Source organism: Leguminivora glycinivorella, chromosome 18 (assembly GCF_023078275.1).
Source record: "Leguminivora glycinivorella isolate SPB_JAAS2020 chromosome 18, LegGlyc_1.1, whole genome shotgun sequence".
NCBI classification, from domain to species: Eukaryota; Metazoa; Arthropoda; class Insecta; order Lepidoptera; family Tortricidae; genus Leguminivora; species Leguminivora glycinivorella.
In genome coordinates, this window is record NC_062988.1 from 17084520 (window position 1) to 17108690 (window position 24171).

The window sequence follows — 24171 nt, forward strand, 5'->3', positions numbered from 1 at the left end:
GTTTGAGTTACTCGAACGTGAGTTACGGCTGCCACGACGTGAGGAGATTTACTCACATCGTTATCGGGAAGCTATTCAGGTGTTTTAAATTGTGTTTCAACATGGTATCATGTTGGAAGGTGAAATAACACAGCTAAACTCTAGAATGATCTGTCGCCTGCGGTATTTCCGGAGCTACAAACCTTCAAGAATAGAGCGTACACCCAGCTAAAAGGCCGGCAACGTACCTCCAACCCTTCTGGGGCCCGTTTCTCGAAAGGTACAAGCCTTGTATTACAAGTGCGCTAACTGGCAAATCGTATGGGTTGTCATGGAAACACACTTGTAATATAAGGCTTGTACCTTTCGAGAAACGGGCCACTGGTGTTCATGGACGGCAGTGATCGCTTATCGCCAGGCGACCTATATATTCATTTTCCTCCACAAAAAAAAAAAAAAATAAATATTGGGGACACCTTACACAGATCAACTTAGCCCCAAACTAAGCAAAGCTTGTACTATGGGTGCTAAGCCACGATATACATACTTAAATAGATAAATACATACTTATATACATAGAAAACATCCATGACTCAGGAACAAATATCTGTGCTTATCACACAAATAAATGCCCTTACCGGGATTCGAACCCAGAACCGCGGCTCAGCAGGCAGGGTCACTACCGACTGAGCCAGACCGGTTGTCAAAACCGGTTGTTGTTTACGAGTAAGTATATCACATAAATACTAAGGAAAAATTTAGTCCGGCCTACGGATCCCTGAAATTTTAGAAAGTAACTCACTCAACCAGGTTTATTCTGAATCGACATTTTACAAAATCATTGTTTCATTCAACTAAGGAACAAATCAAATTATTTTATTGAATATTTTTTGATTTGTTCTTTTTTCAAGTAGTCACACTACTATACAGAGTGGGGCCTGTAACAAAAGCAAAAAATTTAACTGTGGGCTATTCTCCTTATACTGATCAACATTTGTTCAGCGACTTTTAAAAATAACTTGTATTTTGATTTTTATTACCCTTGAAAGTTTTTTCTAAGAGGTAATGTATTGCGAATTCTGTTAAGTCTAAAGTGTGACAGACAACGTCAATGACAACAATAATGGCGTACATTGAAGCTAATATTTATTTAGTATGAAAAATTAAAAAATTAAAGACTTCATAATTTTTAAAAGTCACTGAACAAATGTTGGTCAGTTTAAGGAGTATAGCCTACAGTTTAATTTTTTGCTTTTGTTACAGGCCCCACCCTGTATATAAATTATAAATTTAAATAGATATCATACACGAAAGAAAAAACGACAAGGCCCACTGGTGGCCGAGCCGGGAATCGAACCCGGGTCTTCAGCTTACGCGGCTAACGTCTAAGCAAGCACTAATTGCTCGCCCTTAGAGTTGGTCAAAAGGCGCCTAGCCTTATCAGAGATAACATACACTAGAGAAATTTCGTCGGGTACCACGGCGGGCGGGTGGTCTAGTGGTGAAGACGTTAGCCGCGTAAGCTGAAGACCCGGGTTCGATTCCCGGCTCGGCCACCAGTGGGCCTTGTCGTTTTTTCTTTCGTGTATGATATCTATTTAAATTTATCATTGTTTCATTGTTTATAATAATTGTTTCAGATACTTATAGTAATTTTATTGGCAGGTTAAACAATATTGTTTTTTCTTCCCATCCTATTTATTATCCCAAGAAAGCAAAATACCCAGGAAATAAATTACTAAGAAAACACGTATACAGACGAAGAGAAATTACAGGGGAAGCCGAAAAAGGCCTGTTTTATTATCATTTCTGTGGAATCGTAAAAACCCTGTTCCGTTCTTATTGGCGGTTTTATTCTCTGGAATAATATTATAAAACTGCATATTAGACTGCGGAAGGTTGAGGTTTACGGTCAATTTCGTAACTTCCCTGTGAATAATTTCGTTGCACTAAAAGAAAAACGCGGGTTTTTTGGTATAAAGTATTTATCGGGTTCGTACCAAAATCTAAAGCAGTGAAAACTTTTATTGCTTGCCTAATCGGAGTAAGTGCGTTTTCACATCGTCCGATCCGATATCGGATTTCAAAGCCAAAAATCAAAGATGGCGGCTTATGTATATTGGATAACGGTCCTACATCCGATATCGGATCGGATAATGTAAAAACGCACTAGTGCGGATGGGGGAAATGTAGACGTCGACGAATTAAAATGTCCGCACAAGTTAAATTTTTACGTAAATCTGGTTGATAGAGTTTTTGGGCAAATGCAAAGAAAAAGTGACCAAGGCCTCCAAGTGTTCCGAGAGGTAATCGAATCAGCGTATTCCGTTAACCGGTTAACGGAGTTATTTAATGTTTATACACCGTGTTTCACTTAACACTAAAAACCTGAAAACAGTTTGTTCAGAATCGAGAGTAGAATCGATTGAGCTATATCTTGATGGGGGTAATATTTTTATTTAAATTAGTATTATTAGTTATTTTTTACGTGCCCATTCTATTCTACTCGTAATACAACATTGTGTATATCGCATTGCTAGAGGTTGTTTACCTTTTTTCAGTATTTAGGGGTATTAATACTGGCTGGTTACTTGGACGATTATTTTTTCCGCTACTAGTTTGACGTTGTTTGTCAGTTTAATCTTAATGTTTATCATAAGTCATAACAAATTGAACTCGTACCTAATTACAACCTTGTCATTTTGAATATTGAGTTTATTTGCTTACTGCGATTACCTGTCCAATTTGAAGTTTACTGTGACAAAGATTTAAAGTGTTTTACAGTGACATCTTAGCTGTCTATTGGTAAACCTTATGTCGTTGCAGTAACGTACACAAATAAATAGTCTTATGGTTTATGATGGTAGTTAGCAATTATTTTATTGAGTGTAGAGCTAAAAGTCAAGTAGAGCTGTACAGAAAATTAAAAATTCAATTAAAAAAAAAGTAACGATCAGATTAAAAGATGAATACTCTAGATGAGTTTAAAAAAATAAAAATCAGTTGGGGTGTCTGAGGTTTTGAGTGATACCGGAAACACCGTGTATAGGTAGTATAATAGTAGTGTTACTACTTAAAAATGCAAATTACAATATTTTTAAATGAAAATAATTTGATTTGATCTAAAATGTTGATGTAAGTGTCATACACGATGCATATTGCATATATTATACTACCTCAAATAATACAGGTTTTAAATCTTAACTAATTGTGTACCTAAAAAGAGTTTCCTCATCCTGTTTTTTCATATGAAGCAATATAAAAAGTCCGCCTGGAAAAAGTCAGCGTAAGCTAGTAGAAACCTAATTTGTCTTAGTGGAATTCGTTCAGTATGCTTTTTTCTTTCTACGTTTCTTTATAGCTTACAACTTCGTGTGGTAACAGATTAAGTATTTCTTTAAAGTTTACTAATAGTTTTTTGTTATACAAGGGTGCAAAGTTGTATTTTAACGCTGAGTGTGGAATTGAAAAACGAGCAAGTGAAAGGATTCTATAGTTGAATTGGTTCGAGAATAGAATCCTGAACTTGCGAGTTTTTTAACACACGAGAAGTAAAATACTTTTCTTTATAATAAGGAAAGTACAACGCAAAAAACGCGTTTATCACTGCTTCCAGTAGTTCCACAGGTGGTAAATCATCGTCACCACTAGATTCACTCAGTTTTATCAATTTTAAAGCAGAAAAAATACTTTATCCACTAGTGGATAAAATGCGTTTTTACCCGCTGGTATTGAAGGACAAAACACGTGTTTCCGAGCTAGTGAGGGGAAAAATAAATTAAATCTTTATGTAACTCCGACTATGATAAAAGTTAACATGTAACCTAAAATGGACCTCCACTTAGCATCGTACCCGGGTTAAAAGTCCCCATAAGTCTGCAGCATGTGTCTGCCCTCTCCATCACTGCAATGATATTTCTTAAAGAAAATCAAGTACCTAATGCTGATCTCTACGAAGTCTATTATGCACAGGTACTCGTAACTACAGCACTGTCATAAAAATGTTATTATGTAGAAAAGCCGAAAGGTTCTTATCCTGCTAACCACAGACTCCGCGTTACATTCTATGTTCTGTGCAAATGTTTCAATTCATCAAACAAATGAACTCCTCAATTTGAACTGTTCAGAACACTAATCCAAAATTCGCATAAACTAGCGAATATTTGACTTTGTTTCACAAAATGGTTCAATATGGTAGTCTCTTTTGAGGTTCAAAATTTCAGTGCTTTTCGCTACTCCGCCTAAAATATGTCACGACCACGCTAAACAAAGAATGAAGAACTTTCTAGCACGTTATCTGGAAGCAAAGGAATTCAGAGAGCTACCCACGAGCCTCATCAAATACATGGAGATGGCCGAGAAGCTCTTGAATGACTAGATCTTAAGATCATAAGGGGTACATTAAGATCCTCAAGGGTCGAAGTGTATCCTTAAGGGCCCCCGCAGATTTATAAGATTCGATATACATAACAAGCTAATATTTTTCTCTCGCCATAATTCTATACAGTAATAACTCTGCAACCGCCAAACACTTAATCGGTTTTTCCCAATACATGTCGGAACTTGCTAACACAGATCATCCGTCACAGCGACATGACAGGCGATCAACAGTGAAACTACCAAATGTTTGGCTATGTAGTTTTCCACCACACAGTCAGCAACATGCTTGTTTAAGCTCCGTATTTAAATAAACTTAAAAAAGGTCGCATAGATATATACTTGTACTGTTTTTTTTTGCGTTTAGTGACCGCACCGTTTAGTGGTTTAGTGATCAGGACTTGACTCGTGTAATCTGAAGCTTTAGGGTTTTCCCAAACCTATCGACGCGTAATGGGCTCTAGCTGAACAAAAAACGCTTGTTAGTATCAAGACGCTTACTTACGCGTCGGATAGCCGAACACATATGTGTACGCTACCCCCAAACCGATTCCGCGCCGACAGGTTTGGGGAGACCCTTATTCACTTTTAAGGGTAACTTGATATCTATTTTACTATTTAGTGAATGTGCTGTTTCTGATCGGAATTACTGGGGCTTAATGATTATATTACAATAACAACTCATGCCAAAACTTCATACATTTTTATTTATTTATTTATTTAATCTTTATTGCACACAAAGAAAGAAAAACTTATAGTACAAAAGGCGGACTTAATGCCAGACAGCATTCTCTACCAGTCAACCTTTAGGCAAAGCAGAGATATTTTTCGATTCTTTCATTCCGTTACGTCAAAGAGTCGTGAGATTTTCCGTATTTCTCTAATGTGAACACAGCTCGTAGACATATCGGTTAAATAAACGGGCAAGACTCAAAAAATCGTGAGTTCAAACCTCATCGCCATCCTGTAGTACTAAAAATTCTGTACAAGAAAAAAATACAAAAAGAAACTCTTTTTTGAGACCGGTGCCCTATAAAGGGATAAAAATAAAATGTTGTTATGAAACTCGAACGTCGAAGACGATAGCTGCTTCCTACTACTGATTAAAAGTTGGACACTCCAGTCCAAAAACGCGGACACGAACTGCCAGCGTGCAAACTTTCCTTTAAAATAACCGCATAACGTTATTCTAAAGCTGTCAAAAACAGTAAACAACGCCAGTAATTCTGTGGTAACGAGTTGAGAACAAACTATACATTTTCAGTGCTAATATTTGAGCAACTGCTGGGTTTGACGTCCGCTCAGCCCGCTGGCCGCGAAGCTTCGCTTCGTACAAATTTGGTTGTGGGTGATACGTCAGTTTTGAAGCTACTATCGTTGGGATCTTATGTTAAATCAGGTATTAGGATAGGTTGAAACTAATTTAACATAGGTTCTCGAGTTTGACTGCTATTGTTAACTATTTAAGTTCAAAGCAAGAACTAATTAATACTGCACTCACAAAGCCCATACAAAAAAACGTACCCCTGAAATGAAAAGCCCATACTTTTTAGGCTTATAACTAGATGGCGTTGTTTCGCAGCCTGAAACTGGCCAAAATCATATTTTTCCTAATATTTTTGCGAGTTTTTATTTTTTATAAGAACAAATGACATATTTCTTTATTTTAAAATCATGATCTCACGTCAATACACATTAAAAAAAAATTGTAGGTATCATCGGTGTAGTTATGAAAGTATTTAATAGGTGGCGCAAAAAAATCGATGTACGATTCTTAGTATGAAGTATGTAAATCCTATATAAATAATCCTTGGTTCAAAGTAAACGAAATTGTGAATACCGGAATAGTCTAGACTACATAAAAAATATACAAATAGGTAATATTGAGGTTTATACCAAAAGCAAGGTTTCTTGCTGGCTGCCTTACTTACAGTAGTCTATGCTATGACATTGATGTGTTCTATTAAGTAGGAAAATAGAACAATAAAATAATATATTTATTTACGTGGTGCTTTATTATTTCCGTGCAACCTAAACGCCGGACCATTTGCGCTACTCGCCCGTAGCCCGAACAGGTAACTAGTAAACATTATCAATTTTTATAATTCACTCATTCATTCATTTCATTTCAATTATTTATTTCTTGAACAATATAAATTGTGTTAGAAAAACTTACGAGCTAAGAACATGCTTATGATGTAATAAAAACTAATCAATGATTGGACATGTCAGAAAATAAATATAGACTTACCATAATATAATACAATTAACAATTAAATAGCAAGTGAAAAAAAAATGCAAATAAACTAATCAATGTCAAATATGACAAAAAAAAACTATAAATATTGAATCACATGTCCATCAAAAAAAAAAAACTCATTCAATAAGATCATATTTATTATGACTAAATTCTAAACACGCTTCAGAATATTTAAAAATAAACTCTGAACTAGGTACAATATAAAGGCATTTTCACCACCCCAACTGGTAGAGGCTCTCTTTGCTATTCGAAAACAGATTGCAAAATTGCATTTTGTCCACAAGAGTGCAAAGTAATTTCATTTTAACTTGATGTCTTTAGCGCGCTGGTAGATTTTACTTATAAATGATGATTTTGAATCATAAATATACAATAAATTGATGGATTTTATTTAGTTTGATGTTTTATAGTCATTATTTTTAGTTTGTGTTGGTGTGGTGAAAAATGTTGTGTTTCACTCGGTGGCAAAGTTTGATTAACCTTCGTGCATTGAAACCCTCGCAACGCTCAAGATTCCACTTTTTGAACCACTCGCTACGCTCTAATATTGGAATCTTTCCCTTGCTCGGGTATCAATATTGGCACGTGCGGTTAAACAACAACTTTGCCCCCTTGTAAAACAAATAACTATTGACGCTTTAATAATATGACAAAACAAGTGAATTCCAGCTGTGTAAAAAATAATTGAAAACATAAAATAATGGCAGTTCGTTGATTCATAAATATACTAGCTTTTGCCCGCGGCTTCGCTCGCGTTAAATTAAAATATTCGGCATTTTCCATACAAAATTTTACCCCCCATTTTAGGGAGTGGGGTGTTAGAAAGAGACAAAAAGTAGCCTATGTCACTCTCCATCCCTTCAACTATCTCTACTTAAAATATCGCGTCAATTCGTCGCTCCGTTTTGCAGTGAAAGACGGACAAAGAAACAGACACACACACTTTCCCATTTATAATATTAGTATGGATTAATGGAGAAAAATTTTAGGCCACGCCAAATTGTCGAACAAATAGAAACTCCTTGAATTATAAATACAAGTTTCAACCAAATTATGTAGCAAATGTAGCTCAAAGATAACTTTGGAACGTTTGAGTAATCCTCTGGGCTTAGAGTTTTGGTCTCGAATTCGAATGGTGCCATCAGGGCCAGAAAATATTTACAATGCGTACAATATTATGGAAATTAAACAGTCCGCCGATTCTCCGACTTGAATATTAAAATATTTTCTATGTCAGAGAAAATTAAATTGAGGTCAGGCTTTATTAGAAAGTCAGTTTCTACACTTAGGTAATGTAACACTAGTTAGCAAAGTTTGTAAACTACGATAACCAACCTGAATTCAACCTTATTTTATTAAAAAAAAGATGATGCCACGATTGTATTATAGTTAATCTATCTCTGCCAGTTATTAATTTCAACATATATGTCTCTGTTTGACTCGATGGTTCACTGGTAGAGAATACATTTTGTCATTTAGTCCGCTAGACTGTTTGTATAGTTACGGTACCTAGAAACTGAGTCTCACCGAGCATAACAATAGAATCTAAGTAACAAAACTTAGTCACATTACTGTCCCGCAATACATCCCAACTTTAAACTTCTATCCAACGTCAAGAGTTCAAGACTGACAGTTATAATTCCAAGGAACGTAATATGTAGTAGTAAAAACACTTTATTGTACATTGTATTGTATAAAAACAAAACAGTTTTTAGTACAAAGGCGAACTTATCCCTTTATGCGATATCTTCCAGATAACCGAACAGTTAACAACGTACGTAGCCAAGATGCCATTCATTTATGCTCCATAGCAAAAGTGATGCTAATGTCTCTGTCGCACTAATATGGAACAATTGGAACAGTCATTGAGAGAACGAACTATTAGCATCTTGGCTAACTATGCCGTAGCCCCCGTAGGCCCCGTAGCTGAATGGCATTTCTGCGACGCCAAACGCCGCAAAACTGCAGTCTGGCTCTGTCGCGCCAATATGCAAGAGCGATAGAGATACATTGCATTTCTGCGGTGTTCAATGGCGTCGTAGAAATGCCCTAAACGGGGCCTGGTCGTAATTTGTAACAGTCTATGTGAATAGCTTTCAAAAGCTATACTGTCCTAATATGTATTCTGTGGCTATACTTAAACACACCTCACAGTTAGAAAAGACGCATCTTGAGAAGGAATTGTTTCTGTATACATTTTTTTTTAATTTCCTGCCTTTTCCAGTTACAAGGCCGCTGAAAAAAATGACTAACGTTTCCATAACTCACGATTAAAGAAAACATAAATAATATATCACGATTTTGCGTTAGGAAATAATAAGTCTTGTTATTTCCACTCCAAATATCAACCCAGTGGTCCACTTTGTTGGCACGGGGCACAAAATATTCCGTAGTAAAATGTGCGCTCTGCCAGTTTTATTATTAAATCATTGCAGTCTAGACGTGACACAGCTTTCAGAGTAAAGACTAACTTTGTAGTTTGCTAAATTTATGCTGGAAAAAGGCTCTTGTTTACGGTCACTGAATGAGAAATAAAGTTAGCAATGAGAACTGAACAATGGGAGTTTTTCGAGTAAATGCTTGTCCATTTAAACAACATTAGCAGCTTAGGTTTTTTTTAATAAAATAATCGTACGGTTACAAAGTACAGATGCTTTCCTGCAGTTGTAACACTATGCAATGCAGAGGTAACTCACAACTATAAAACAAGTTTTTTTTGGTGGATTATACTCTTTATTTACATGAACATATTTACATAATTATATAAGAAACTAAGACAACTTAAAAGCTAGTTAAACAAGTTTAGATGCATATCTGGAGAATTGTTCTACAAACGCACTATGTGCCTTATAAACATTACATGTCATGTAATGTTTATAAGTCTACATATCATGATAACCATTGAAAAAACCCGTAGAAATGTTTAATTTATTTATTATTTATTTATTTATTTATTAGTAAAAATATGTTTACATGTTACAGTAAAACCAATGCGTCACGAAACTTAGATTTTAACAAAAAAGAATAAATTTAAACAATTGATTTGGGCGATGACGTCACAGCGTGGCTCCGTTGCGTCGTTTGCCCCGGTGTGGGATTTGGCAGGTCCCCGGAACCGCCGAAAAACCACACCTTTAAAGTCTGCGCTCGCGATGGTGTCCTGCAGCGGCCGCGGCACGCGCACAACGAACGAGCTGAAGTGCACGTAGTGACGCGACTGCATTTTCAGCGTGTAGCCAGTCTTCCGACGAACGTAGTCCACCACCTCGTCAGCCATGGCGGAGTAATGCAGGCGAGACACGTACAGCGCCCTACTCTTATCTTTTCTACTCTTTTTATCTTTTAGAAATAAGGTTTGATGTTGAATTTTATGGATCATTCATTTGGTTTTGTTGTATGTAGGTACCTGTGGGGGGAGTTTTTACACCTTGTAATTTTTCTCAGTCACCTGTTGACCACAAACACTGTAAAGAGTTCGAAACGTCGCGTCGAGATGTAGGTATTATAAATTAAGTACCTATTATAAATTAATTATACGAGATATAATCAGTTTTCATACTTTTATTTCATGAGTAACGTTTTATCGCGTGTTTTACGTAATAGAAAGATTAGCTACAAATTCTAAGTAATAAGCAGAGAGCGGATTTCAGGTAGCAATTTAAATATTAATATGGATATAGCTCGCATAATTTATTATTTTTTCCACACACAAAAAAAATGTAAAGTACCTAATACATTGATATTGTTGACATTGTATGTTTTTGTGAATATTGGACAAAAACTATGATGATAATTAAAAAATTGTAGTCGGTACCAGACCTGTTCGTCGCCTTGCTATTTCCTGTTTGCCCCACCCAACCATACGCAGGCTGGCCCCGACTCCAAAAATAATTGATTTGTTTATAATTTGGATGTTTAGATTATTGCAATCCGATAAGAAATCTGAATTCGAAGGTTTATTATTTTTTTTTTTCTTACTTTTTAGTTTCTCCGTGTTTTGTAACACGCTTTTTTTGAAGGCGGTTTTATTTTTTGTTAAAAAGTTAATTTATTTGTTGGTTTTTAGTGGTTCCTAGTGATATTATATGTATCAGTCCGAATATGTGTACAGTAGTGAAAGAATTATCCTTTAACTCCTAACTGTTGAGGACTTGACCTTCCATCATCAGCTCAGCCACATAAAATTATTACCATCAGGCGTAAATACTGGTGTACCTTTGAAAAATACACTAAGAACATTACATGTGCCTATAACATTTGAAGAGTTCCCTCGATTTCTCCAAGATCCCATCATCAGACCCCGACTTGGTGCCAATGGGACCATCTCGGGGTTATACCCGTTCGATCAAAAAAAAAATTTGAAAATCGGTCCACGATCCTCGGAGATATCGAGTAACATACATACAAAAAAAAAAAATTCAGTCGAATTGAGAACCTCCTCCTTTTTTGAAGTCGGTTAAAAAATGTTTGTTATTTTATTAAATTAGTTTATTTATTTAAGTTCTTCTTCTTTACTATTTCGTCTAGTAGCATAGTAAAAACTTCTATTACGACTCAAAGAATAGAAAAATGAAAATAATTAGCCTCCTATATACAAACTACTTTATTAAGAATAAAATATTTTAAGATTGTAAGACCTTATTATAAACCACATGACATATAATATATTTAAAAAAATTGCACTAGTCATATTATTTAATATTTAAACCGCTACCTGAAATCCGCTCTCTATTTATAAGTTAAAAGTCTCTACAAATTGTCACTTTGACATAAAGTGTCCATGTTAAATACTATCGCAGCGTAGATGTACCTTATAAGAAGTTTGTAGCCTAAAGTGAGTACGGTAAACAGGTCTAGCCGATTCCGAAACCGCGCTCCAATGAAAGGGTCGGCCCAATAAAATATTCCCGGCTTTGATTAATTACGCAAGTTTGCTCGTCGACAGGCCTTTTGTAATTATTTAGACATGCTCTCAGTTGCGTTAGCTAGGCTGCAATTTGATGACGTGCGGATTACCATCTTCTTGTTTTGGTATGACAAGGCAATTCAGGATTATTCTTTTTTTCAAATTTGAATTGCTAATGGGTCATCCCTGCATAATGACGTAATGGAATGGATCCAAATAGGTAAACGACTGAAAAATTAAGCCACACGAATAAATAAATTCCCACACTTAGGTGTTTTTTTTTTTTGTGAAAAGTGTAGACAGATTCTAACGCCGTGGCTTGCGGTGGCGACGGTCGCGCAATGGTCGCGCGACGGCGATGCGACGCATAGGAAATCAAACCTTATCGATATGGAAGTATGAGACGCGACGGCGACGGTCGCGCGACCGTCGCCCACGCAAGACACGGCGTAAGATGGAGCTTCAGTCTTGCTTGTCATTATCAACCTATTGAATTCGCTCTTGCTTTAAAGATATCGAGGTCGTATTCTTCATAGTCATCATTTCAATCCTTCGTCTCTTGCGTCTCGAGTGTCTCGACATCAAGCTTTATAGAAAATGCTGAAAAGGCTACATCATATGGGGGCCGATTTTTTAATCTCGGCCATTCGATTTCGTGAAATTCGTTCAATAATATCTCCACTACTAACGATTTAAATTCTACTAACAGGATCGAAAACGAGTGGTCATTACCACTAGTTTTAAAATCCTTTCCTTTTTCAAAAATAGAATTACGTCGTTTTCCACAGACCTTCGAACGGCGAATAAGTCCGTTCGAAATTTAAAAATCGATCCCCTATCGTATCTAGATGCATCGCTACTTAGATGCATCAAATCAACGTCTAATATACACCGTCTATACGCCGGCTGTTCGGAAAAGCTAGTTTTAGACTCAAATTTGCCGATAATTGTCTAATTGTTACTTTTCTAGTTTTACATTTCTACTTCAAACACTCGAATAGACATTTTAAAACACCTGATAATGCTTTCTCTGTTTTCATGCTAAAAGCAGAATAAATAAACAAAAGACTAAAACAATACCGCCTAAAAACTCTCTCATTTTGCCATTTTAACAACTTTGAGGGTACATTTTTATTAAATAACCGTACTTTTAGGTGGAAAAAACCGAAGGTTTCCCCAGGGAGGGATTCGCACAGAATAAAAAGGGCCGATGAACAGATAGGGCCCGCTATTATGAGGGTCAGGGTCTGGGTCTTTAACATACTGACGGGCTTGTTTTGATGCTTTCTTGACTTTGTTTCCGACTCGGTTGATAATGAGACAAGATGAGATTACATTTGTATCGCTGTAAAATGGTAGCAGTTTTTTGATAAAATATACGAAGTCTACAGTGCAAATACTTACCATGAAAAACGGAAAAATTAGGAATATCTTTAAGGATTATTAAGCGAACGATTATCTTATGCGACAAACGTCAAAAGCAACGCGATATATAGTAGACTAGCATTTGCCCGCGGCTTCGCTCGCGTTAGAAAGAGACAAAAAGTACCCTATCTCACTCACTGTGATTCAATGCAGAATTGTATAACATTGCACAGGTGATGAATAATCCTTTCGCGTACTCAAAATTAAACTTTATGTTACCGTTTTAAGGAATTTAATACTATGTTCAAATTGCACCTGCTTTAATAATTCATTCGTGACATCGCTGTAACTCATATTTTATTCATAGTAGGTAAAGGAGCTTCGATGATTAAGCCATGTTACACTAAGAAACAATATGCCTTAGGTAAATTATAAATCTTGTAATACCTTTACGTTTAATATGACATCCTGTGTAGGTAGTAAGTAGGTGTATGTTAATTATACAGTGGTAACTTTATGCACACTTATTTATCTTAGACGAACGTGCTTTCTAAGTATTGTGAAAGCTTTTTCCCTTCACTAGCTCGGAAACACGTGTTTTATCCTTCAATGCCAGCGGGTAAAAACGCATTTTATCCACTAGTGGATAAAGTAATTTGAACTTGATAGTCAAATTTTCTGCTTTAAAATTGATAAAAGTGGGTGAATCTAGTGATGAAGATGATTTACCGCCTGTGGAACTACTGGAAGCAATGATAAACGCATTTTTTTTCGTTGTACTTTCTTCGCTATAGTGAGGGGAAAAGTTTCGTGTTACACATGGGTGCAAATGTATCTTACTTCTCGTGTGTTGAAAATTCGCCAAGTTCAGAATTCTATTCTCGAACCACTCGCTTCGCTCGTGGTTCAACTATAGCATCCTTTCACTTGCACGTTTTTCAAAGTTTTCAAAGGGTGCAGAATACAACTTTGCACCCTTGCATAATAATAGTTATTTGTTATACAAGGTGGCAAAGTTATATTTTAACGCCGAGTGTGGAATTGAAAAACGAGCAAGTGAAAGGATTCTATAGTTCAACCACGAGCGAAGCGAGTGGTTCGAAAATAGAATCCTGAACTTGCGAGTTTTTTAACACACGAGAAGTAAAATACATTTGCACCCGAGTGTAACACAAAACTTTTCCCCTCACTATAGCGAGGAAACTACAGCGCAAAAAATGCGTTTATCACTGCTTCCAGTAGTTCCACAGGTGGTAAATCATCTTTATTACTAGATTCTCCTACTTTTATCAATTTTAAAGCAGTTAATTTGACTTTATTCAAGGTCAAATTACTTTACCCACTAGTGGATAAAATGCGTTTTTATCCGCTGGTATTAAAGGACAAAACACGTGTTTCCGAGCTAGTGAGGGGAAAATAACTATTAACTGTTCATGTGACAACCGACTTATCTAATAAGTGTCTAAAAAAAGGTAAAAAGGTCATTATAATAATACTTTACAGTTCGCGTTCAAATAGAAACGTATTGCTACACGGATCGACTATAAACACTCTTTTATTTAGATCTTGTTTCAATTCGTCACTAGGAACTTAAGAAATTCGTCACTAGGCATTTTTAACCCCCGACGCAAAAACGACGGGATTGTTATAAGTTTGACGTGTCTGTCTGTCTTTTGTCTGTCTGTCTGTGTGTGTGTCTGTCATGGTATCGTAGCTCCCGAACGGATGAAGCGATTTAGATTTAGCTTTTTTTGTCTGAAAGCTGAGTTAGTCGGGAGTGTTCTTGTTCTTAGCCATGTTTTATGAAAATCGGTCCACTATGTCGCGGTCGGGGTTTTTTTTTTCAAAATTTTAATTTTGTGGTTAGGTTATTTAAATACTTTTTCGACAATTTTCACAACACTTCACTACTCACATGCTTCCAGTAGAGAGTTACGAGCTTACACACCTCGCTTGCAGCAACTGTGGCTGCATAGCAGAGTATTGAAATGCTTGATTAATTTTATCTTCAAGCAATTTAGAGCGCCCTTTATGAAAATACTAATCACGTGAATAGTTCAGAGAAGTGAAAATAAACCTAATTATAAAAAAATATGTCTAACTTTCTCCAAACGGGGCTTCAAAAAAGTCTTATTATCAACTACACGGGTTTCTGATATTGAATCCATATCAAGGTTGAAAGTAAAATCAAAGTCATAAAACCGATATTAAATTACATTTAAAAATGTAAATTTACCTTCTAAAGCTTAAAATGTACACAGTAAACTTATTTAAGCTAACGAAAGAAAAATGAGTTAGAAGAAATTTTAGGTTATTTTAGTTTGAGTACGTAATACGTGTACCTACTGATTAATCTTACCCAAAGGTTAAAGGTTAAGGTTATAGGTCAAGGGTTACTTGTTCGAAATCCCTAAAATAGATAATCGTGAGTCACTTCAACGCGCGTATCCCACTGTTTGAATAAAGCAGGAAGATATTAAAACAACGTGTATTTTTGTTCGTTTCGACTTGCAAATCATTTCACCCTAAAGGGCGGCGCTTTATACTCCAGTAAAATTAGCACAATACAACAATTTATTCACCAAATAATCCGTTTGAGCGCCAATACAAAAAACAATAAAGATAATCCCATTAATTACCATAAATTCTCAACTGTCGCGTCAATTTACTGAAACTTCGACCTTAACATGATACTGGCGAAGTTTAATTTCCCCGGTTGACGATTCTTTGGAATTATTTGTATTGCAAAACGCCGGCTAATAGTCCTGGTCCTGATTATTCCTAAAGCCGCCGAGTCTGACGTTTGTGCAGTCCAACTCCAGAATCATCATCATTAGTCCCTAGTGTAAATTAAGTAAAGCCTGACAAGTTTTTATTAGACCCTGAGAGAGTGTCGCTAGTCGCTACATACCGATTTCATATAGCAATAATGTGCGGACGTCATATATAATATGCGAACTTTGCCGCGCCATCAAGTTATGTACGGTCGCGGACTTTAATTGTTTAGCCACTTAGAGCCAACTTTATACTGGAGAATGAAGTCTCCTACTAAAGTAACCATTATTAATTGAAATCTAAATGACTCAACAATCAATATCCATGAGTGTACGTACTTGATAACATTTCACACTAAGATCCGTCCAATCTCCTAGGAACGTATGACACCCCATCAGGCCCCGTAGCCGAATGGCATTTCTACGACGCGAAACGTAAACGAAACGCCGCGAAAGGTAGTCTGGCTGTTGCGCTAATACACAAGAGCGATAGAGATAGATATCTACGAGCGTTTCGTGAGCGGTTATGCATTTGGCTACGCACGATCTTTTTTACATCCGTAACACAATACAAAAGTCTGTTACAGTACTTTAAGTAAACAACTCGCCTCCAGTAAGCGACAGTAATTCTAGGAAGTCGTATAGAGGGTTTATAGGGCAGATAGGACGGTAATATTGTCTATTGATTGGGCGACAGTGTAACCGGCCGGAAAGTGGGACTTTGTTAGGCTTTGTCGGGCTATACCGAGCGGAATCGGTTTTATCTGTGTGTTTTATTTAAGGACAGGTTACAATATTGTAAGAACATAATGTTCCTATTGTTATTTTCTCCCACTTTTATCTTAAATGTTTAGAATAAGTATGTTTGAGCAATAAAATCAAGTCGGTTGCTCAAAAATCAGAAATGATTAAAAAACGCAACTACAATAAGTAAAATAAAATAGAATAGAATAGAAGAACTTTATTCAAAAACCCTTAATTTAAACTTAACTAATAACACTAACATAATAAATATTATTATTGTATTAAAGCGTAACTGAAAAGGTCTCCACTCAGCTTCATGCCAAGGGACCCTGGAGGACCCTGACGCTGGTCTTCCGTGGAGACCCTTCCGAGAGAGTGCAGCTACAAACTATACAAAACAAATCATATTATAGTTTTTGCATCTAAATTTATATCAATATACCTATAAGAAGACTTTAATGCTATGAACTCTTTTATTTAACTCCCTCCTTTATTTTACATAACATGTCCCATTGACTAGATAACCTATATAAATGGAAAGTTTTGCTGACTATGGCTAACTAGCCTTGGTGGCTAAGATGGCAGAGCACTGGAGTATAAATACAGAGGCCGTGAGTTCAAGTCTTTCCCCTAGGCAATAAGTTTTCACTTTACAAATAGTTCTAGGTTATATGTATACAGTACTTACTTAAGATAATGCTGTCTACGTTGCAAATTCTTGTTAAAAGGAGCGATGCGTGCAATTATATTATTAATGACGATATAATATGATTTATGTACTTGTCTAGTCTAAGCATATTTGTATACCTACTTGTAATACCTAATACCTAGTGAAGTTAATTTCTATAAGATTTCTATCGGTGAGAACCTGTAATTGGCCTCTTGTTTCTATTGTTTCTGTTAACATGTTTCATGTGCTGTTGGTTTTCCAATAAATAAATAAATAAATAAATAAATAAATAAATAAATAAATAAATAAATAAATAATTTTCGCCAAATTGTATTATCAATTATCATGAGGCAACAACTAACACATTACGGACTGCTAGTCCAATTAGATAGATAATGTGTTTTTTCTTAATCCAAATAATGAGATTACACATTTTTACGTCCCAAAGAGATAAAAGAACATATTTTACAAAGAGCAGTAATTTAGGTAACAAATGAAAAATAGCTCAAAGTTCTAGATGCCCTCAACGCGTCCTTTATGATCCTAACTACTCTGAAAGCCCGCTGTCCTAATTATAGTACAAATGTTGAGCCGAATAAGTGCGGTTTTTACACGCTGCTCGTAAGCCGGCTTTTCTCGTTTTTGTTTTATCCTAGTAGTTCGTGGAATTTTTATTTTCATTTACACTTTTAAGTAAACGGTTTAGAGCAGATGGTGATATACAATTAAAATACCATGTATGTAATTATAACTCGTCTATGAAAGGCGGGGCTTTTTGGCTTGTAAAGGAAAGGAGAGAAGGTACTCGAACCAAAAATACATATGTATATTTTAAGTTAGGTATTATTCTAAATTATCAAAAATATTGCGCAGGATCTGGTCAGTATGGTGATAGCAAGAAAAAAAAACCGGCCAAGACCGTGTCGGGCCACGCTCAGTGTAGGGTTCCTTAGATTCCCTTTTTTTTTAAACCTGTTCAACTTATCAAGATCAAAATAACTTTCCTAGAATTTCACATTTTTTAAAGATATGGTTCAAAAGTTAGAGGGGGGGGCGCACTTTTTTTTTACTTTAGGAGCGATTATTTCCGAAAATATTAATTTTATCAAAAAACGATTTTAGTAAACCCCTATTAATTTTTAGATACCTATCCAAAAATATATCACACGTTTGGGTTGTAATGAAAAAAAAAAAATCATTTTACAGCTAACAAAACATTTTTTCCACTTTTTATTTTACCACTTTGTCGGCGTGATTGATATTGGTACCAAATTTCAGCTTTTTAGTGCTAACGGTCAATGAGATTATCCGCGGACGGACGGACAGGGCGAAACCTAGTTGACTACGGAACCCTAAAAAGAAGGAATTACTACTTAAGTACTTAATTTTATTCATGTTTACCTATTGGTTTGTTTGCTTGAGATGCGACTGAACTTGAAGATTTTTAGGTTTATTACAGACACTAAAGTTTAATCTCCCTCCAAGTTCCGAGCTTACAAGAAAAAACGGATAGTAAAAAGAAATCTTTGTAAGAAACTTAGGATGTGGATCATTCATTTGATTATTCAAATCAAAATTATTACTTAAAAATTTGCTAACGGAATTATATAATATAAATGTGCTCATAGAAACCACCGGTGACCAGAGAGCTGGCAGCTTTTTCTCGCAACGCATAAGCATTGCTATTCAGCGAGGGAATGCTGCCAGCATCTTTGGCACAATGCTGCAGGGGCCCCTATTTAGATATATTTTAGTTTAGATTCGTTTTTAATTTAATTTTAAGTTGTTTTATTATTTTTTTAGAGTTAGCTTGTTATTTATTTGTTATTTAAGTTTTATTACCTTAATAAAGAACTTAATATAAATGTTGTTCATTGCAGTCAGTATCAAAAGTAGCGGACGCTTCACAGTAACTACCGATCTGTAACCGCTAAAAAGAAATATGTTACTTATACCTACATAGAGAAAAATAAATTCTCTTATCTTTTATTTTTCTGACCGAGAACCTGCACAGTGCACATACTTATTTGTACATATTTGTATTTAAAAAAAAGTTATATAATTATGTAAATATGGTCATGTAAATAAAGAGTTTTAATCAAAAAGTTATTCAGGACGTCAGATACTTTTGGTGCTTTGATTCATCCGCTATGGTTGTTGATTGTACAGTATTTTATTCATTCGTTCAGATTTTACTCGTATGATCACTTGATCAGCCATTCATCGTAACTAGCTATATTATGAACATAATAATGACACTGTTTTAAATATAAAATATTTGTTTTGGTTAGCCTGAATTGTACATTTGTATTTTCTGTAACCGAAAGTTATTTGAATAGCTAATAGGTATTGAAAAGTAGGTATCACCACTTCCAGTTTTGATGTGTTTTGTGACGTAGGCGAGAAGCTGGCAACCTATCTTGCAGTGATAATATCGTTTCTTTCAACCCCCTTTTTTTGGCAAGAGTAGCACTGAAACTAGAGTAGTTTCATGTGCTTCTGCCTACTCCTTTATGGGATACAGGCGTGATTGTATGTATTCTGCCAGAAGCAAACTAAATCTCATTTTGTCAAAAGTACACTCAGCTAAGCAATGTAATCGAAATAAATAATAAATGAGGAAGTCTTCACGGCGGCCATTCGGCAAATTGAGACGGAGGAAGGCAGATGGATAAAGCCTGTACTGTTTAAATTAAATACGTGTCCCGGCCCCTGATTTGTACGGCGTGTGTACGGAAAAACGACGCGTATTAGCCGTATTAGATATAATGCGTGTACGAACTGCTTAAGCTTATTAAGCTGTCTAAGCCTTGAGCTCACGCATAATCGCGGGCGATTATTTTTAAAATTGAGTTTAGAAATACCGTTTTTTTTATAAAAATATAAGGTAAATTTATTTTATTTAATCGTATGGCATAAATAGGTTCACAGGTATATATTTTATAACATAAAAAGTATGTCACAAATTGAATCCAAGGTTCCCAGCCATTGAGCTGCGTCAGGAGTAAGTGAGATCAGGTCGTCGGGACTTCCTGGGTAGGCTCTGAGGGGGCACTCCTGAACTATGTGTTGAACGGTTTGCGATTCGGCGCCACAGTCACATCTAGGCGAATCAATCCAGCCACAAAGGTGTTTGAAATGGGCAGTACGGCCGAACACCGTCCGCATTCTGTTTAGTTTGCACCATTCATGACGCGGGAGATTAAACCCCTTCAATTTTGCACCGGGTGAGACAAGGCTACTCACAGAACCGTCCGTCTTTAACTGCCAGTCAGAAATCCATTTTTCGTTAAGACTACGACTATAAGGTAAATATAAAACATTCTTACACAGAGTGATTGAGTCCCACGCCACGGTAAGCTCAAGAAGGCTTGTGTTGGTACTCAGGCAACGATATATTTTATAATATAAAAATACTTATTACAGAGAAAACATCCACGACAGGATTGGCGAGGCAAATTGAGCTCATCACACAAATAAATAAATAAATAAATATTGGGGATATCTTACACAGATCAACTTAGTCCCAAACTAAGCAAGGCTTGTACTATGGTAAATAAATGCCCAATTTTAATACAATAATAATGTAATTACGCAAAAGTGTGGATAAGTGTGGTGAGTGTGGTGTGGTGTGTGTGGATGAAGTGTGGTCGCTTACCATCAGGCGACCTGTCTGCTCGTTTGCCTCCTATCCCAATTGAAGTTTCTGATTTAATATTATATATCAAAATTAAGCCCAATTAATTAACCAGTACGCTTGTAGGTACACAGTTGTTACAAATAAGTGGGTGATGCTACGAAAAACCTGTATCCCATGAAGGGGTAGGCAGAGCATATGAAACTATTCAAGTTTCAGTGCCACTTTTGGCAAATAAAGTGTTGACAGAAAACGAAACTGTGACATTGCAGTGACAGGTTGCCAGCCTCTCGCCTACGCCACAATTTAACCCATATATCCCACAGTCGCCTTCTACGACACCCACGGGAAGAAAGGGGGTGGTGAAATTCTTAACCCGTCACCACACGGGCACTTATCTAAATTTTTTTTTACTTTTTAATCTACTGTAAAAAGTTGGTTACATACACCATGTTTCAAAATAACGTTTAAATAACACGTGTCTTAAAATAAAATGAATTAAAACAATTTTTCAACCCTAAACCAGAAAAAAATGTAAACATGAATCTAACAAAGCCCACTAATTTGTAATGATAAATAACCATTAAAAAAGTCCTCGCGTTGAACATAATTATAATTATATACATCGTATATATTGTAATAAGTATCAACTTACCTAAAGATTTAAACGTACCTTTTTTAATTTGTTTTACTTGATGTTTCATAATTAAAAACATATCTAAATTTAGACAAAACAGGAAAACAAATAGATAAATCGTGCACAGCTCAAATTAAATGTGTTCCGAGCTCTGATTTATGAAGCTTGTTATGTATAAGTAGAGAAAAGCAAACAGAAAGGGAATAATACTAAATTACGCATGTTTGCTTATTAGAAAATGAAATGTTGGAAGTAAAGAAAGTCATTCTCTTTATTGATAATTTTTCTTAAGTTAGGCTATTTTATACTATGATTATAAAAGTAAAATACAAAACCACCTACAAAACAATACAAAATATATAAACACATTATAAAAAATCATGGTTTATTATTATTATGTAAAATAATAATTAAGTTTATGGTTTTATTTGGTTTTTACAAAATAAATATTCTTAAACTATGAAATGGGTACCTAGTAAAATTATGTGTTCTTCTTAAGTTATTGAATACAGCGTACTTTGCGGAAATGTTAACGGAAAGTACCGACTACAATACAATACGAGTACAGTATAAATTAATTACCTACTAAACGTAAACTTTTCTGAAAAAAGAATATCTAGTGTTAACCTCAAAGTATTTAAACGTATGTCAATAAAATTTTGATTTGTCCTTCATATAATAATATAATTTTGACTTTGTTTATAGTTTTTCTGTCGACTGTACCCATGGTGCGGATAAGTGGACTCACTTCGTCAATTGGATTCTCCCGCTGCACGAATTTTTACGTCGTCGTGACCCACAAGTATTCTGGAAAGAACTCATTCCGACTTGCAACAGTTTATTGGAATTATTGGAAAATATAAAACCCATTTTATTTGTTGCCTACTTGTTTGTTTATGGTTGAATGGTTCTCCGGAATAATCCAATTTGATTTGTATCTCTAAGATTTATTTCAATCTAAATAAATTTGCACTGCATACAGTAAATAAACTATGTATTTATTTAAAAACCCTACATTTTCGTATTTATTTAAATATTTTCCACAACTTCCAAACTAAAACAATTTTGCCGCCAATATTCCCGCCACCAATAAAAACACGTCAATTCGAAACAGCCAGTCGTAAAAAAAAAACAATAACTCACCATAGAACATGGAACAATTCCTACAACACTAACACCATCACAGTTTTTCACAGCACTGCACACGTGGGGAGAGCGGGGTCGAGCGACACGATCGCGCGCCGCGGCAACCGGCCAACGTATGGAGCTCGATCGGCCCCGCTCCCCTCGCGACATAAAAATATTTATGCTCGTGCGTTCTGTCATTTGGGGAATAGAAAATATTTGGATATTTTTGATGTACCTGTTGAAATGTAAGGTTAGTTTAAAGTAGGAAGGGGACCACAGAACTTTATTTATATAGAAGAAACAAGTTCATCTATTTGTATAGGGGCCGAGCGTGTCAAATTTTGTACTGAAGTTGTTTCTTGCCTGTAATTTAAAATATGTCTCAGGCTGATTGACTTCAACTTACAAAAATTGACGCCCGAAAGCTGCAAGCTGCGATTAAAGACGGACAACTCAGTGGATTTCACTGAGTTCATTTGACACGCTAAGTAGATACGTTTGCTTGATCTACGGTATATATGACATCTGTGAAGGGGACTTTAAGTGTAAAAAGCTGTTAAAATGAAACCTGTGTCGGTAAAGTTTTGCGTCCGAATTTTGCTTGTTATAATATTTATGCTCGTGCGTTGTCATTTGGGGAATAGAAAATATTTGGGTATTTTTGATACCTGTTGAAATGTAAGGTAGTAAGGTGGGAAGGGAACTTTTATTGTAAACTGTGAAAATAAAATTTGTGTTGGTAATATTTTCACCAAAGATGAGATGGCGGGACGATCTCGACGTATTTTGCAGCGACTGGCAAGACCGGGCATCAAACCGTGAGGAGTGGACAAAGAAAGGGGAGGCCTTTGCCCAGCAATGGGTAACCATTAGGCTATAGGTATAGTAGAAAATAAAAAGTTTTGTGTCTGAATTTTGTTTGTTAGAGTTATCTGCTGAATTTCTAGTCAACAAAAAGTAGCTTTGTCTCCGCTGTATCTTTTTTCTGTATCTCTTGCTGAGGTGTGCCAATAAAGAGTATTCTATCTATCTATCTTATACATGTAGGTACGACTGCATGCTTAGTCTTAGGTTCTATACATATATAGATTTGTTCATGTAAGTCATCATCATCATCCTCCTTGCGTTATCCCGGCATTTGCCACGGCTCATGGGAGCCTGGGGTCCGCTTTGACAACAAATCCCAAGATTTGGCGTAGGCACTAGTTTTTTACGAAAGCGACTGCCATCTGACCTTCCAACCCGACGGGTAACTAGGCCTTATTGGAATTAGTCCGGTTTCCTCACGATGTTTTCCTTCACCGAAAAGCGACTGGCAAATATCAAATGACTATAGATTTGTTCATGTAAGTATTTGGCTATAAATACTTCGAAAAAAGTTAAAATAAATCATTTTTTTAAGGAATAAATGTTTGCTTTCTGTTCATCACATTACGCATACACCACCACATTTATCGCTGAGTTTGACTTTGACTTTTAATTTCAGTTCCTCTTGAATGCCTCGTAAATAGCAAAAAAATCATGCTCCAATCGTATTTATAACCAATATTTCCACCAAACATTCATATGAATGGATGCCTTATTATGACAAATATGACTCCCGGAATAGCCTGAAAAATAAACAACAGAACAGAATTACCTAACATTTCTCATACAAAAATAACGTCTGAACTTTAGCGGGATCTAATCGCATT

General features: G+C 35.8%; 1 protein-coding gene across 2 annotated transcripts in view; it reads right to left on the reverse strand.

The window, feature by feature from the left end:
- Window positions 1–22604, reverse strand: part of LOC125235762 (leucine-rich repeat-containing protein 24-like) — a 107959-nt gene extending 85355 nt beyond the window's left edge. Inside the window, exon 1 of one of the 2 annotated variants that reach the window (XM_048142347.1) lies at window positions 22493–22604. The gene's annotated coding sequence lies outside the window, so the exon portion shown is untranslated. The remainder of the gene's footprint in view (window positions 1–22492) is intronic. The other variant, XM_048142348.1, reaches the window with a different exon arrangement.
- Between the last annotated feature and the right edge of the window lie 1567 nt (window positions 22605–24171).